This window comes from Hyaena hyaena, unplaced genomic scaffold (genome assembly GCF_003009895.1).
Source record: "Hyaena hyaena isolate Hyena2069 unplaced genomic scaffold, ASM300989v1 scaffold_487, whole genome shotgun sequence".
NCBI classification, from domain to species: Eukaryota; Metazoa; Chordata; class Mammalia; order Carnivora; family Hyaenidae; genus Hyaena; species Hyaena hyaena.
In genome coordinates this window covers 235,797-252,114 of record NW_024081118.1, presented here as the reverse complement: position 1 = coordinate 252,114, position 16,318 = coordinate 235,797, and the positions used below count along the sequence as shown (strand labels likewise).

The 16,318-nt window shown below is 41.9% G+C and overlaps 1 long non-coding RNA gene across 2 annotated transcripts; it reads right to left on the bottom strand.

Moving 5' to 3' along the window:
* Positions 1 to 6,215: 6,215 nt before the first annotated feature.
* LOC120246755 lies at positions 6,216 to 15,539 on the bottom strand. Of its 2 annotated transcripts, XR_005532130.1 has the most exons (4): positions 15,454 to 15,539; positions 11,849 to 12,088; positions 8,353 to 8,417; positions 6,216 to 7,520 (listed from the first exon to the last, which is right to left on the bottom strand). It is a non-coding gene; the product is annotated as an uncharacterized LOC120246755 (long non-coding RNA). The 2 variants fall into 2 exon arrangements; XR_005532129.1 differs by lacking the exon at positions 15,454 to 15,539 and having other exon boundaries at positions 6,217 to 7,520; positions 11,849 to 12,952.
* Between the last annotated feature and the right edge of the window lie 779 nt (positions 15,540 to 16,318).

Sequence of the window (16,318 nt, the reverse complement as noted above, 5' to 3'; positions counted from 1 at the left end):
ATCGTGACCTGAGCTGAAGTTGGATGCTCAACTTCAACTGAGCCACCCAGGCGCCCCATATATTTCTTTTTTTTTAATGATTATTTATTTTTGAGAGAGAGCACAAGCGAGAGTAAGCAGGGGAAGGGCAGAGAGAGAGGAAGAGAGAAAATCCCAAGCAGGCTCTGCATAGTCAGCACAGAGCCAGGTGCCAAAATCAAGAGTCAGACGCTCAACCAACTAAGCCATCCTGTAAAATCGAGTTCTTAATGTGACTCAGGGTTAGAAAGGTTGAATGGCAAAACAAGGTCATGGGCCTCCTCTTCATCCGGTAATGCTGCCATGTGTAACAATTATTTAAACAAGACGTATAGAATGGGATTCAGATAAGGTGATTGAAATGAACTTTTCTACCTCATAATTAGTCATGTTCAAAAAGTAGTCAAAACTATCCATTTAGAAATACATAGAGTTTGAAAAATGCTCTGTATTCAATAATGGTATCTCCTGATAGGTTTCTGATCAGTGATTCAGAGAACAATTGAAAAATTCTGAACAGGTTACCAGAGGGCAATAAAGAGATCTTAAAGGTGGCTTTGTTTCATAACTAAGAAATGTGTCATCCCCTCAGAGAGATTTTCCAGTGCACCCACGTTTAACCCTGTAAGGAGATTTTCCATCTGAAAAAAAAATCCAGATCAAATGTATAGAAATGATGGAATATTCCTGTTTTATAATTCAAAAGTATAAATAAAATAAGTATTTCTGAAAAAAGTAAGAAATATTCACTATTTTTTGTTTAAAACTACCAAGAATGGATTAAACCCGGTATATTCAATTTTACAAATAAATATTGCTTGAAGAATTATTAAAGCAATATTACACCTAATATTTTACAAATTAGGTGTAAAATGCAGAAAAGAGTTTAGAAGGAAAAAATTACAACCTTTATACAACTAGTAAAAAAATTTCACTTTTATTTTGAAAGAGAGTGAGCATGGTATGGGGGAGGGGCAGAGAGAGAGAGAGAGAGAGAGAGAGAGAGAGAGTCCCAGGCAGGCTCCGCGCTGTCAGTACAGAGACCGACACAGGGCTGGAACCCACGTCCGTGAGATCATGACCTGAGCCAAGATTAAAAGTCAGGTGTTTAACCGACTGAGCCACCCAGGTGCCCCAAATATTTCACTTTCCCGAGTCCATTAGGTCGGGAGTAGTGAAAGCCCCACTTCCCCTGAGCAAAGACCCACGGACGACCGCTGCGCTGGCGCCGGCGCCCCCGCCAGGGGAAGCAGCTCCTGCGCCAGCACCACCTCGTGGAGCCTGGTGCTTAGAGTGGATCTCAGTGGCGTCGACGAAAGCGAGGAGTGTGTGGGTGGCGACTCAGTGTGTAGGGCTGGTAGACAAATATGCGGACGGCAAGGAGGGGCCTGGCGTGAAGAAGAGACAGACAGACAGACAGACAGACAGACAGACAGAGCTTCTGTTTGCAGGCAGCACGGAGAGGAACGAATGGCCGCCCCGGCGGGCCGCAGACGGAGGGTGTGCAGGTGACCTCGCCTCCCGCAGCTGCAAGGGGAGAGTCCAGGGCCGCTGTCAGACTGCCCTGGTGGCCCGGTGTCACCGGGTGGGGGGGGGGGTGGAGTAGCCATGCCAGCGGCAGCCGGATTAGCCCCCGGGAGGCCCACTGAGCTGCCGTGCTTCAGGCCGCAGGTCCTCCCGGGGTGAGGACCGGGCCAGGCCGCAGGTGTCCCCCGGAGGCCCCCGGGTGAGGACCGGGCCAGGCCGCAGGTGTCCCCGGAGGGTCCCGGGCCTGCAGATCACGCAGAGCTGCGCTCTGCCCAGCAGGAGGGGCCTCCGGGGGGTGGGGGAGAGGGTGGACCGGCCTGGGGCGTCAGCTCACTGGAAGCGCCTTCCCCTGCCCCCGCCTGCGCAGGGGAGGGGCCCTGGGATACGCTGTAGTTCATCCTTTGCGCTCTCTGGCTGCACCTAGATCAAGACGTGTGCTCAGGAGGAGTCAAGGCGCCTGTTCTCACAGGCTGCGCCCACAGGAGCTTTGCCTCTCCCCTGGGGTGGGGCCTGGCCCACGATCAACACCAGAACCCAGGGCTCCGGGAGCCGCCAGGGAAGCCATCCGTGCTGGAACAGTCTTCTGTGATACCGTTCGTTAATTTTATAATCTTACGCTTACATGGAATATGCTTATATGAAATCTGCAACATAATTATACTTACATGGAACAGTGGTTAGGAAAATGGGCTTTGGCGCCAGGCAGCTCGAGGTTCCAGTTCTGTTTTATCACTTAACTCTGTAATCTTTATGATGCTGTTTAATTTCCTATAAAAATGGCAAAACACCTCACAATGCCTTCGAGAGGTCACCGAGTCCAGTTTCCAGAAGTGTGGAGTGGCTTGCTCATCTACCCAGAGATACATGATTTATTTTTAATTTTTTTCAATGTTTATTTATTTTTGAGAGAGAAAGACAGACAGAGCACGAGCGGGGGAGGGACAGAGAGAAAGGGAGACACAGAATCGGAAGCAGGCTCCAGGCTCCGAGCTGTCAGCACAGAGCCCGATGGGGGGCTTGAACCCATGAACTGTGAGATCATGACCTGAGCTGAAGTCAGACACTTAACCGACTGAGCCACCCAGGTGCCCTGTATTTTTAATTTTTAAAATTTATTTAGTTTTAGTGGCTTGAGACTTGTGAGTATAGCAGGAAGAGGACATTCACCATATAAGCACAGGTGATAACATTCAGCAAGTACCTTGAGTTACCATATTTTCCTTGTTCAAGTTATATGAGAATGTGATGGGGCCACTTGAAAAAATAATAAATCCAAAGAGTAGTGTTTCATGGAAGGCAGAGTAATCACAATTTTGTGGGTTAAAAATACATTGCAATCCATAAGACCATCTTTGTAGGGTTGTATATTCTTTTTATTTTTTTTTAACACTGTCTTCGTCCAAGTTATACAATGTGATTTGATATATGTGTGGTTGTGGAATGAGCCCCACAGTAAGTTTAGCTACAATTCATCATCTCACAAAGTTAATAGTTTTTTCCTTGTGATGAGAACTTTTATATCTACTCTCAGCAACTTGCAGATCTCCAATACAGTATTATTAACTCTGGTCACCGTGCCATGTGTTACAGCCTGGAAGCTGTTCCTGTGATGACCAGCACCTTCACCCTTTTCTCACCCCCACAGCATCACACATGATGCCACAACGACACTATACCACGTCTAGAGTCACAGATGGTTCTCAAAACTCAGCAGGGCCTTACGATGAGCTCCAAACTCTCCTTCACTCTGGGTTCTTATGATCCCAAAGCATGAGATCACCCAGAGGAGAGGAACCAAGAGTGAGGCTCTAAGTACCTGGTCAATGGTGGGTCACATTTCTGTTCAGACTCTTAGCAATAAGGGCAAGAGGTGCCTGATGAAAGGAAGAGGTGGGCATAAGTTTAATGTCACTCTACAAAATTAAGTCTAAAGCTGATGGACACCTGTGATGAAAAGCCCAGAATTAGGCTCAGGGATGACTAATCTCTACTTTGGATGTGGAGACCCGCATGTGAGTCCAGGCTCTGTCCTCTGCTATCTCTCTCTCTCTCTCTCTCTCTCTTTAATGTTTATTTATTTTTGAGAGATAGAGAGTGCACAAGCAGGAGAGGGGCAGAGAGAGAAAATCTCAAGCAGGCTCCACACTGCCAGCACAGAGCCTGACATGGAGCTCAGTCTCATGAACCATGAGATCATGGTGCCGAAATCGAGTCAGACCCCTAACTGACTCAGTCACCCAGGTGCCCCTGTCCTCTGCTGTTTATGCCATGCTGCTTAACTCCTATGAGCCTTGATTTTTCCATTAGGAAATCTGAGGATAATATATGTTTGACCAGCTCACAGGATTGGCATGGTTTATACTGATTACATTGTGTTAGCACAATCCAACCAGAGTGTATAAACTCTTCTGGAATGGAAATTAAACACTAACAACGCAAGAGGAATTGCTATGAAAGTAGTGTCCTTGAAGAAGAAGCAAGCTGTGAAGCAACCTAATACTGCCTTAATAATGTGAGAGAGGAAGTAAGCCTGCTTTAGCTGGAAGGTGAAGACAGCCTCTTGAGAGAATGAGGAAAGGCCACTTCCACTTAAGGAAACAGGTTGAGTTTGGGTTCACAATGTAATGATTTCAAGACACCGTAAACACTGAGACCGTGTTCTGGCAGGATCACGCAGATTCTTGAGTGCCTTCCAGGTACCCAAGTGGGTCGCTCTCCCAGCACAGGACAGTGAGTCCAAAGGGTACGGAAGAGGGCCTCCACGTCCTGGTAGAAAGCCCACTGGGAGTGCGTGGCCCGCCTGCTTGTTACAACACGCATCACCCCTCTCCCCCCGCCCCCTGCTGAATCCGGCACCTGTAACTGTACACTAGCTACAACACACTGTTCATGCATTGAGGAGGAGAAATTATCATCTGTCCTTCCAGATTCTTCTGGCTGTTCTAAGAATTAAATTGACCTGAGTCAGATTAACAGGAGAAAATCAAATTTAATTACATATACATAGGAAAATCACATAAACGTGAGAGCTTCCAAAAACAGGCAAAAGGAGGTATACATCTCATTCTGGACTGAGGAGAAGAGGGTCGGTATCTGGGGCTTTAAAGGAAGGAAGGCAAGGGGCGCCTGGGTGGCTCAGTCAATTAAGCATCCAACTTTGGCTCAGGTCATGGTCTCACGGTTTGTGAGTCTGACCCCGTGTCAGGCTCTGTGCTGACAGCTCGGAGCCTGGAGCCTGCTTTGGATTCTGTGTCTCTCACTCTCTCTCTGCCTCTCCCCGACTTGTGCTCTATCTCTCTCTGTCTCTCAAAAATAAATAAATGTAAAAAAAAAAAAGTAATAAAAAGGAAGAAAGGCAATTCATAGGGAAAACAGAAAGAATAAATATTTGGTAAACAAATGTTTGCTGGGGCCACTCAGAAACAGTGAGACAAAGAGAACTTTGATGCCACAGGTCTGGCAGGTGCCGCCCTGCCCACCATCCCCGATCATATCATGTTGTAGTTCTCTCTGGCGACAGCTCTCTTCCTGGAACAGGTCCTCCAGATCAATTCTTTTGGGCAGTCATGGGGGGGCGGGGCAAGGAAGAAAAACTTCTTGAGTCTTCCATTTTATAAAAAATAGCCTAAACTAATCCACATCCCAACGGGACATGTCTCAGGCTGGCGCATTTTGCTTTCCTATAGTGGCATCGTGATTCCTTCCACCTCCCTTAGTTATAAGCTCAAATTTTATGTTTTGTATTGTGGTAAAATATGCATGCCGTACAATCTACCATCTTAACTGTTTGAAAATGTACACTTCAGTGACATTGAGCGCACACACGTTTTTGTGCTACCCTCCCCACTACCGAGCTCCAGAATGCAATTCTCACCCCAAAAGTAAACCCTTACCCACTAAGCAGCCCATCCCCGTCCTTTGTCCCCCTCAGGACGTATTGACCACTAATCTGTTTTCTGGCTCTATGGATCTATATATTCTGGCTCGTTCATGTAAATGAAATCATACAGTCTCTGCCCTTTTGTGTCTGGCTTCTCTCACTTAGCCTAGTGTTCTAATTCTTCATGGATAGGTCACTTTGTTCATTCACTAATCAACTGAGGGACATTTGTACTAGGTCTACCTTTTGGCTATTGTGAGTAACGCTGCTCCGAACACTGATCCACAAGTTTTTATTTAAGAAAAATTAGAACTGTAACTGCTTTAATGCCCGTCGTCACCTTCTACGCTAATACCAGGCGCCGTGAGTGTGGCGTTTGGAGTTGCTAGGCTCAGCTCGCCTCTCCAGACTCTGCTCTCAGTACTCCTCCTTTGGCGCAGGGTTTCCCTCCCCACTCTCACGCACACCCCACGACCAAGGCTGACACGTGCCCCTGGGACTTTGCCCTTGCTTTGCCACTGTCCAGAATGCCCTCACCTGCCTCTTGAGCCCCTACTCACTCTCTGGCCCCTTCAACAAGCCCTTCAGGCCTCACCTCCTGCCAGAAGGCTTCATTCCTCGCTCCAGCTCATCCATCCCCTGCATACGTTAGTCCCTTAGCTCCTGACATTCTCTCACACCCGAGTCTGTGGGTTTAGGTCTCTCTGCTACCCCACGAGCGCCAGGGCAGCAGAGGCAACGTCTGATTCATCTGCGAATGTCAGCAGAGGGTCTGGCCATTGCAGTAGATACCCCTTGAAAGTTTTTGAAATGAATCTATTAAATGAATGAATAATCTGAGTTCTGTGGGCAAGAGGAAATGTGAGTTCTTTACAGCTGTTTAATCCTGTCTTAAGCAGCATTGCATTTCATTTCCTCCATGCCTCCTACCTCAGCCAATTAATCCTTCATGCTCACCTTCTAGAAAACCCCTATAGAAAGAGACCAAGACCTAGCAAAGAACAATGGCTATGGTCAGGAAAGATAAGGACTATATATTGCACTTTCATCCTTATCTGTGCAGATCCATAGCAATTCACTTTGCTGATTGCCTAATAGAGACCAAAATAGACTCAGATACGTATGGGAAGACTCAGCTCTGGTGCCACTCCATGTCCCAGATGCCAGCCGGCCGCGCGGCCTACAGTGACATATTTATTTTGACTCCGTAATTTAAAATATGCAGTGCAGTAGGTTATAAAGTGATTTTATTTTTCCTTTCCCACGTGGATTAAAATATATGCAAAGTGCATTCAATCCATCATCGGCCCTTCATTGGCCATGCTAATAAGGGACAAAACTGTATATTTTATTTCAAGCGGAAAACCCTGCCCATGTTCTCATCCAACCAAATTATATGCTTTAGACAGGATAGAGCACAAGTGCCACTTTTTTTGAGAAGTGTTTCCAGCCATTCCAGGCTAATTTTAATGCCCGTTTCTCTGCCCTCAGTGCCTTTCACGTTTCTCTCCCCTAGCACCCGCCCTGTCCTATCCTCATATGTGTCACAAGTTTCACGATGGCAGAGGCCATGTTTTATGTGCAGCGATCAGCACACAGTCTTACGCACAGACATCTCTCCATAAATATTTGTTGAATGAATGGCATACCCATTTCATCAAGTTTGATGAAGATCCGATTTTACTAGACAATAATGTAACAAGTCAAGTAGATAGTAATGAGTACTAAGCTTAATGCACCTTGCAGAACAATAACTCAAGAGGCCAGAGAGACATTCTGCTGTTAAAGTTTTGATGAATAAGGTTTTGATCACCATTAGCACAGCTTCGGGTGGGGTTGCAGAAGGGCTGACTTGTCAAGATGCGATATAGAATCCCATGGAGAGGAATCTTGAGCACTTTGCAGCTTTTTTGAAATGATGCTTGTCATAAAATCATTTCTCATAGTTAAATAACAATTTTAACTCTTAAATAACAGGCAGCGTATTTCTCTCTTTTTTAATTTTTGCAGTACTTTGTGATTAAAGCAGCCCTGTAATCACAACTGACAGGATCAAAACGAAATGTTTTTCAAAGCCATCCTCTCAGGAGTCCGCCTAGAATTAGTAAGGAAAATAAGAGAAACCATTGCCCAATTTGAATGACCTCTGCCAGGCACCTTATGTATTACAGAACCCAGAACGTGTGTCTACATGGTGGACGATAATTAACAATATATTGGCTTTTTATAGGATTCTTCTGGTACGTAAAGTTCAGGGTAATTTTGCATGTTGCATCTATTTCAAAAGTGTCACTGAGTAATTGCAACAGCAAGTGTGATTCTCCCCACTCTAAGCTCCCTTTGTACCCTGTACCATTTTAATCACTGCACTGTACTTTCCAGGTTATGATAAAACTATCTGTTTATATATCACTTCTCTTCACTAGACCAAAAAACCCCCCAGCGCAGGCATGGTGTGTATACATTTCTCTCTGTCCCAGTACCTTGGACATATACCTGTGTATATTTTGACAAAAGATCCAGGCAAAGCAAGCAGTGGTCGTGCGGCCAATGTTAGAATCCACTAAGTTGAGTGATCTTCACAGGTACTCAGAACAACTACCCAGAATCTGGAATGCGCTCCAGAGAGACCATTTCTACCATATTAAAGGGTAGGTTTTGATGGGTTCTCAACCTGTCTCTTTTCCAAGTGGAAAGCCATCCCTTCAGTGATGACTGCTGAAGTCATGACATAGGAAGATTTGTCACATTTGTCTTCTATGGAAGACGTGACATAAGAAGATTATTCCAAAGATGCTCAACTAGTACTCTCTCAGGGGAACCGCTGGCACATGCAAATAAAGGGAGTAAATAAATAGCATGTGTAAGTATCTGAGTTGCACACCTTCAAAGGATATCTTCCCAAATACCCTCCCATTTTGACTTACCACTTTCTTGAAGCCATCACCCCATGTCAGGTTGTTTATCAGTCATTTATCAGGTTATTTCCTGCCTAGGAAATGAGACACAGGTATGTTTTGATAGGGACTTCAGAGATGCAGAGAGAGGTGACTGCAGATTAATCACTAGTATGGGGAGCTTGAGGAGGAGGAAGGCCCCGAATCACTGGCACACGGAAACTGAGACATGTTCGTAAGGTTCCACCAAGAGACTCAATAAGTCTGAGGCAACCAGCAATGGATTTCAGAGAGATAGGACGTTGCATTAATATCAGCTAAAATCCAGCAGTTGCTGTATTCTAAGTGGCTAAATTAAATGGCAGTATTATTTTGGGAGGGAACGAGCATTATGTCTAATTTGATAGAATCTTCTGATTGGTCATAAATTTTGAATTCACATCATGATCGTTTTCATAATACACTTATAATTCAGTGAAACGAACCAAGAAAGTATCATAAACTCAGAAATTACAGGGACTGCACACATTGCCAGTAAATAGAATGCAAAAATTGTTAAATAGAAGCTTTAAAAAGCTGTTATAGTCATAAGATGCCTGCTTACTTAGAAGGGGCTGAAGGAATACTCTTGTTCTAAGATTCTTCGGGATATGAGCAGAAGATGAGAAGTTATTTTCCAATCGTCTCCAACTCCAGGGAGTTGGTTGTCAGTGAAACTAAGAATTATGAAATAGCTAGAATAGTGGGTAGGGGGAAAACACCGCTGAAGGCAATTATTTGATAATATTCTCATCATAAGGGCACCTGGGTGGCTCAGTCGGTTAAGCATCTGACTTTGGCTCAGATCATGATCTCACGGTTTGTGGGTTCGAGCCCCGTGTCAGGCTCTGTGCTGACAGCTCAGAGCCTAGAGCCTGTTTTGGATTCTGTGTGTTCCTCTCTCTCTGACCCTCCCCTGCTCACGCTGTCTCTCTCTCTCAGAAATAAATAAAAACATTAAAAAATTTAAAAAAATATTTTCATCATAAACTTAAATTCGAGAGGCTTTTTTTTTTTTTTTTTGGTCATCTTAACTGTCAAAATATTTGGCAGAGAAACAAAAGAATTCCAGAAGTTTTAATTTCTATTGTTTCGCCTTCCATGAAAAGTGCCTATGACTATGATCTGCTGTCGGTTTTAAAGCTCATTTTTGCAAAAGCAAACCTTCTAAGTTTGGCCTGGGTTACTTATTTGTGCCTTTGCTCTTTTGAGAGTTATTCCTATATAAAGGAAGATCCAAAATTCTCTTTCTCAGCTTTGCAGCATGAATTAGTTTTACTGAAGCACATCATATTTACACATTAACTTCACAACATTATGATGTGAAACTGTTTGCTAATTCTCACTTATCAATAACAATATATCCTTTGCTTTGTTCTTAAATATAATATGTCACATTTACATAGCATTTCAGTGTTATTTATTCCACTCGCTTTCGCTTCTGGAATTCAGATCTGTTACTGAAGCCAGGCACCGATTCCATATAAATCATCTTTGGTTTCTAGGAAACGTATGACTATTAACTGTATTCAGTCCTTTCCATCATGAGAGGAGGACAAAATTCAAAATTCACATCTAAGTCCACAGAGTATTGACTCATTCTCCCTGTGTGATGCTCCTCAGGAGCTCTGGCATCGCCGTGGTGAGCATTTTGGCTCGTGCTGATGTGTGCACAGCCGTCAGAGAAAGGAGAGGTTGGCATGGGCCTGAGTGGGCATAAACATCCCATGGAGCAGGATCGACATCATCAAGGCCAGGAAGGACACAGAGCGTTTCAGTAAACAAAATGGGGAGAATTAAAGGTTAGAGTTCTTAAAGTCCACAAGGTTCTACGTCAGACAGCTCCCGCCAGCCTCTTGCTCACTCGGGGCCAGCCACTGTCCCTGGACAGAGCGTGTGAATGTGCCTGTCCTCGCATCTAGAAATGCTTTCCTGTTCATCTGGACAGCTCACTGCATGGGACTCATCGTCAATGTTACTTCCTCAAAGAAGACTTCTCTTAAGAGTGTTAGTTCCGAAATTACAGTCTCAAAACGTGTCATTCTTCAGAAATAGCATAATACATCTTATTATTATATATTTATCCCAGTGATAATTTGTTTACCACATATTCTCATTCAGCCAAACCCTCTGTAAGATCAAGGATTATGTGTGTTGCATTCACTTGTGTTCATTATTTAGAGCTCCCAAAATAGTGCCTGGAATATTGGAGGCATTCAATATGTTTTTTTAATGAATAAATGGGACAAAAGAAAGCTATTAAGAGGGCAGCGATGGACCACGTCAGTCTTACCAAATACGTTACAGTGTCAAAGACAGATTGACCATACAGTTCAAGCAGGCCGACTTTGATAGAGAAAGATTCTTGCTCTGCAGTGTGCTAACTGTATGGCTGTGCTGACTCTTGTCTGAGCTTCAATTTCCTCATAGGTATAAGGGGCATTGTAACCCTACCCTGTAGGTTTGTTCTATGTATTGAAGGAAACCATGGCTATGAAATACCTAGTACATTGCCTGGCATACAGTAAAGGTTTTATTAATCACATAGTGATACATTTGCACTACTTGTTAATAATGATACTTTGAGATAGTTACATTTAAAATGCGATCCAGCACACCCAAATGATATAGTAAGCATTTATTGCTCATGTGAAAATAATCCTTTTCAAAACTCAGAAAGCCTAGATTGCTTGCTTGGCTAGTATGTGGTAGAAAGACTGGAAACAGCAAGGGGGGTGTGTGTGTGTGTGTGTGTGTGTGTGTGTGTGTGTGTACATGCATGCACACAGGCACACATGAGGGAGATCCTTAAAAAAATGAATCACCGGAATCTCTGGAGAAAATATAAACATTGAAAGATTGCGTCCTGTCAGCCACTTGTGAGATCTCTGTCTCAAGGTTCTTAGTCAAGAGGATCTCTTAGAGTAGTAGCCGTCCCAGTTCCTCACCCTTTATATGTTAAGGAGACCCCTTTGTTGGGTCCACCTTTCTCACAAAAAGCTACTTTTAGATAGAGCAATAATTACTGTCTAGCATTTTTTATGTAATTTAATGAGAGAATAACATCCATTTAAATCAACTAATTTTCTTCGTTGCTTTTAGTCAGTGGAGTTGCATCATATTTTGTTCAGAATAAATGTACAATAAAGTTTTTCCTATTTGAACAATTTTTCAGTAAACACAGTAAATTTAAAACCACTGAGGTGGTAGATGTTGATGTGATTGGTAACTTCATAGGAGTTACCAATATATCAAGAAAATGCTACAGGCTTAAAAATATTTACCCACATTTGTAAGTTTTACAGACAATGTTCATCCAAATCTACAAGTACTTTGGGATCTTAAATTAGTATTAAGATGAATGGGGAAAATATTTCTAAAATTTAAAATAGTTTATTTAAAGTAGCTTATTGTCCAAATCCTAGATCTGGCTGCTCCTTGACAGAAACATTAATTTTTCATATTTTGAGCAAAAGTGACTATTCACCAATATGGAATATCTTACATTTTAAACGTTTGATTTATCTCAAATTTGGCTTTTTGAAGAAGCGGCTGCAAAACGTTCTCAGACCTTCAGTTTCTTCTTCACTCACACTTCGCCCTGAATAAAGCCATATCACCTTGAACTCTGGATCACAATGGCGTTACCATTTTTGAATTTGCTTCCTCAGTGCAAAGCATCTTTGTTATTAAGACAACGGTCAGTGAAACTTGATTAAGATGAAAACTTTGAAATATAAAACAAAGAGGAGTTACCAAATGAGCAATAATGTGGTAAAAATATGTATATAATCACAGATCACAAATGAGGAATACAACGATGATTTCAGTGACTAAGTCTGAAGATGGAGACCAAATGTAGTTCTTTTTTATATTATTATTTTATACTCTTCATCCAGATTGATACACACTCAGGCAAAATTCTTGAACATATATGTATCAGTAGTGATACAGTGCTCATTGTCTGCTAGCCTTTCACTAAACTCATGTGAAGCACTCTAGTGAAGTGTGGAAATGGAGAGGTTTAGAAATCAACAAGGAGAAAATATGATTTATTAAAAATGTACACCAAACATTATTTATAAAGTGGTGCAATGCCACATATCTATCTAAAACTTAACTATACTTGAAAATACCTAGAGATCTTAGCAAGCTCCCTGAATTAAGTACAGATTATAAAATCTATCTTACTGCTTCCTGAGCAGTATATTTTCTATGTTTTTATTCTGTATATAGAGAAGAATTTTTTTTTTCTCTTCCCGGTTTGAAATTCCAGGGAGTGCACGCTCAGAGAGAATTTAGTATCTACTCTTGTGACAAAGTTTTAATTTCTAGATACTAAGCTGGTCAAGCTCATCAGGTCACATATACTTTGATAGTGCCTCTGTTCTTGAAATTAGAGCCCTGCTAACCACTCGATATATTCCAAAGTTCTCAACAGTATGCATTGATCCTGTTAATACAGACATTTCTTGATGCTACCGTTCACTAAACTAAAACTGAGATCTTAGAACTGTGGGTAAAGAGATCCAGGAGGGACGCCTTGGTGGCTTAGTCGGTTAAGCGTCCGACTTTCGCTTAGGTCATGATCTCGCGGTTTGTGGGTTCGAGCCCCGCGTCGGGCTCTGTGCTGACTGCCAGCTCGGAGCCTGGAGCCTGTTTCAGTCTGTGGCTCCCTCTCTCTCTGACCCTCCCCTGCTCACGCTGTCTCTGTCTCTCCTAGAATAAATTTTAAAAAATTTTAAATTTAAAAAAATTTAAAAAAATAGAGATCCAGGAAATGATAAGAAAAGACAAAGAGGTATGTGTTGTAATTATTAAAAAATACAATGACAGAATTTGTGGAAGGTCCAACAGCATACCCTTGTTTATGCCGTATGCCCAAAGCCGCCATTTGCAAACCTCACTGAAGCTGTGCAGGCTGTTCATTACTTGCCTCCTTCGTACGGCTGGGACCATTTCTTCTGTTATTCTGGTCTCCACGTGGGAAAGCCACGGACCTACAGTCCCTGTTCTACTGCTGGGACCTTGGTGTATCTGTGCGTTGGGTTTACGGTCAGACTAGAAATAAGTTTTCAAATCCAGATGTTCCCTGTGACTCAAGTAAACGATGGCTATTTTTCCCATTAAGCAAGAGTTTGTTGCACCAAGTCTAAAAATGTCTGATATCACAAAGAAGGGTAAAGACTGATTTCTAAGGTCCAAAAGAATAATCTGACAGAGAACTGTATTTTCAAGAAATACATTTTAGCATATACAATTCTATTGGTCAGTAAAATACCTCTGTTTTAAAAACAGAAGTGTCAGAGGGCAAAAATTAAAACAACAATTCTAGGCCACATAAAATATATAGAAATTACAATGAACAATTAAAGATCTCTATGAAAGATTAAATTATTTTAAACCATTACTGAGAAAAGTAAGAGAAGACTTGAATAAAGTCCAGGAGAGAAAGACTGTTTTTAAATGACAGCTCTCCCCAGTTTAATTTATAGGTTAAACACGAGCTTGTGAGTTATTTCAGGGTTTCCTCCCTCTTTTTCTTGTTTTTAATTGAAAGATCATAGAACGTCTAGAAATATTGTTTCTAAGTAACAGATAAGAATTTCCTGCCCTTCTAGATACTAAACCATAGTGTAAAGTTACACTAATAAAAATCATCACATCACATGGTTAAAATTTTCAAAAAAAAAGTTATAACTTTACACATATGAATGAATTTCTGACCACTGGGTTTAGAATAACTGTTTTAAGTACACAAAATGGAAGATAAAATGGACACAAGTGGAAAATAAGAACAACATGAAATACTGACCAATTTGGCAACATACATATTTTTAAATGTCTTTAAAAGTGACCATAAATAAAATTAAAAGTCCAGAGAAATATAGTAATGTTTGCGTAAGTTAGTATGTGTGTTGGTTAATGTGCAGAATCTGTTGCAAACAACACCAAAAACTTTTTTCACATCATTAAGAACTTATGAATACTCAAAAGAAGAACTGCCAATGTGCGTCAGTAGTTAATCCACGGAAAAAATGCAAATAGCCAATTAGGTTATAAAACATTCAGCCTCACTAGTAATCAAAGTAAGGTTTTCATAGTCATAATGAGGTTTCATTTTTGTCCATCAAATTGGCAAAGATTAAAAATTTAATTCAGCTTTTGCAAGAATTAGAGAAAATGAGCACTCTATATATGTCTGATAAGAATGTAAATTTGGTGAAGAATGTAGAGCAATGTATTTCCATTTCTATCCTCGTTTCCATTTGTGGATAAATATTTGAGGGGGGCAGGGTCTTAACAGTTTTCATAGTCTATGACCCAGTATTTCTACTTTTTGGAATTAAGCTGTAGGGAGTAACCAGAAATGTAAACAAAGAATTATGGAAAACAGAGCTTGTCAACCATATTATTAATTTACCCAAAATGGAAATCAACATAAATGTTCAATACTGGCTCATAATATCAGATTTCTACACAGTGAAATACTCATTAAAATATTTTCAGGGACGGGGCACCTGGGTGGCTTAGTCGGTTAAGCGTCTGACTTTCGCTTAGGTCATGATCTCGCAGTTCGTGGGTTCGAGCTCTGCATCGGGCTCTGTGCTGACAGCCAGCTCGGAGCCTGGAGCCTATTTCAGAGTCTGTATCTCCCTCTCTCTCTGACCCTCCCCTGCTCACGCTGTCTCTTTCTCTCTCCTAGAAATAAATAAAAATTTAAAAAAAATTAAAAAAAAATAATTTCAGGGATGTCTGGTTGGCTCAGTTGGTTAAACTTCCGACTCTCGATTTTGACTTAGGTCATGAGCTCATGGTCATGGGATCAAGCCCCATGTTGGGTTCTGGGCTGTGCATGGAGCCTGTTTAAGATCCTCTTTCCCTCTCTCTGCTGTTCCCCCACTCACAAGCATGTGTACACATACACACTCCCCCCCAAAATAAAATATAATAATAATAAAGATAATAAGTCCAAACATGATAAATTGTTCATGGTGTTATATAACAAAGTCAAGCTACTGTATTTTATATATATTAGGATAATAGTTTTATAAACATTATAAAATAAAAATAACAAGATTCTATACCTACTTGTTAATAATAATTGTTGGAGCTCCTGGGTGGCTTAGTCAGTTAAGCGTCCGACTTCAGCTCAGGTCATGATCTCGCAGCTTGTGGGTTCGAGCCCCACGTTGGGCTCTGCTGACAGCTCAGAGCCTGGAGCTGCTTCAGATTCTGTGTCTCCCTCTCTCTCTGCCCCTCCCCTGCTCACACTCTATTGCTCTCAAAAAATAAATAAACGCTAAAAGTTTAAACATAAAAACTAAAATAATAATAATTATTGTTACAAAGTTTGTGTGATTTTCATTTTCCTTTTTATACTTTTAGGTGATTAAAAAACAGATTTTCATACTGGATAAAATATTTTTTTACAAGAAACTCAACATCACATTACCTGGTCTCAGTGCTTATTTAAAGGCACTGTAATCCAGAGAGTATGGTATTAACATAAGGATAAACATCTAGGTAGATGGAAGACAGAAATGAGAAAATAGATCCACATATGCATGGTTAATTGGTTTTCAGTAATAATTGTACAGTAATTCCTCCAGCCTTACCCTTAGTCTCCACAACTCGCTTGTCAGACCTCTCTTTTATTGTTCTTTTGGAGGTCTGAAACTGCTCACTACCCAGTCTCCCAGACCCCGGACGGTTGCCTACATCAGTGTCGGAGGAGCATCTGACACACAGATCGACCATCACTGTCTTACTCAGCGTCCCCGGTCAGCGCCTCATCGACTGGCCCTGAGTGTGGTGAAGGCAGTAGAGCTGCAGATGCAACTCTTCACGATGTGATCTTCCCCTTTCTCCAGCCTCCACTCCCAGCCTCACCCCTCCAACACCCTGCCCTACAGAACTAGTAATTTACACACTGATACATGCTCTTCCCAAAGCT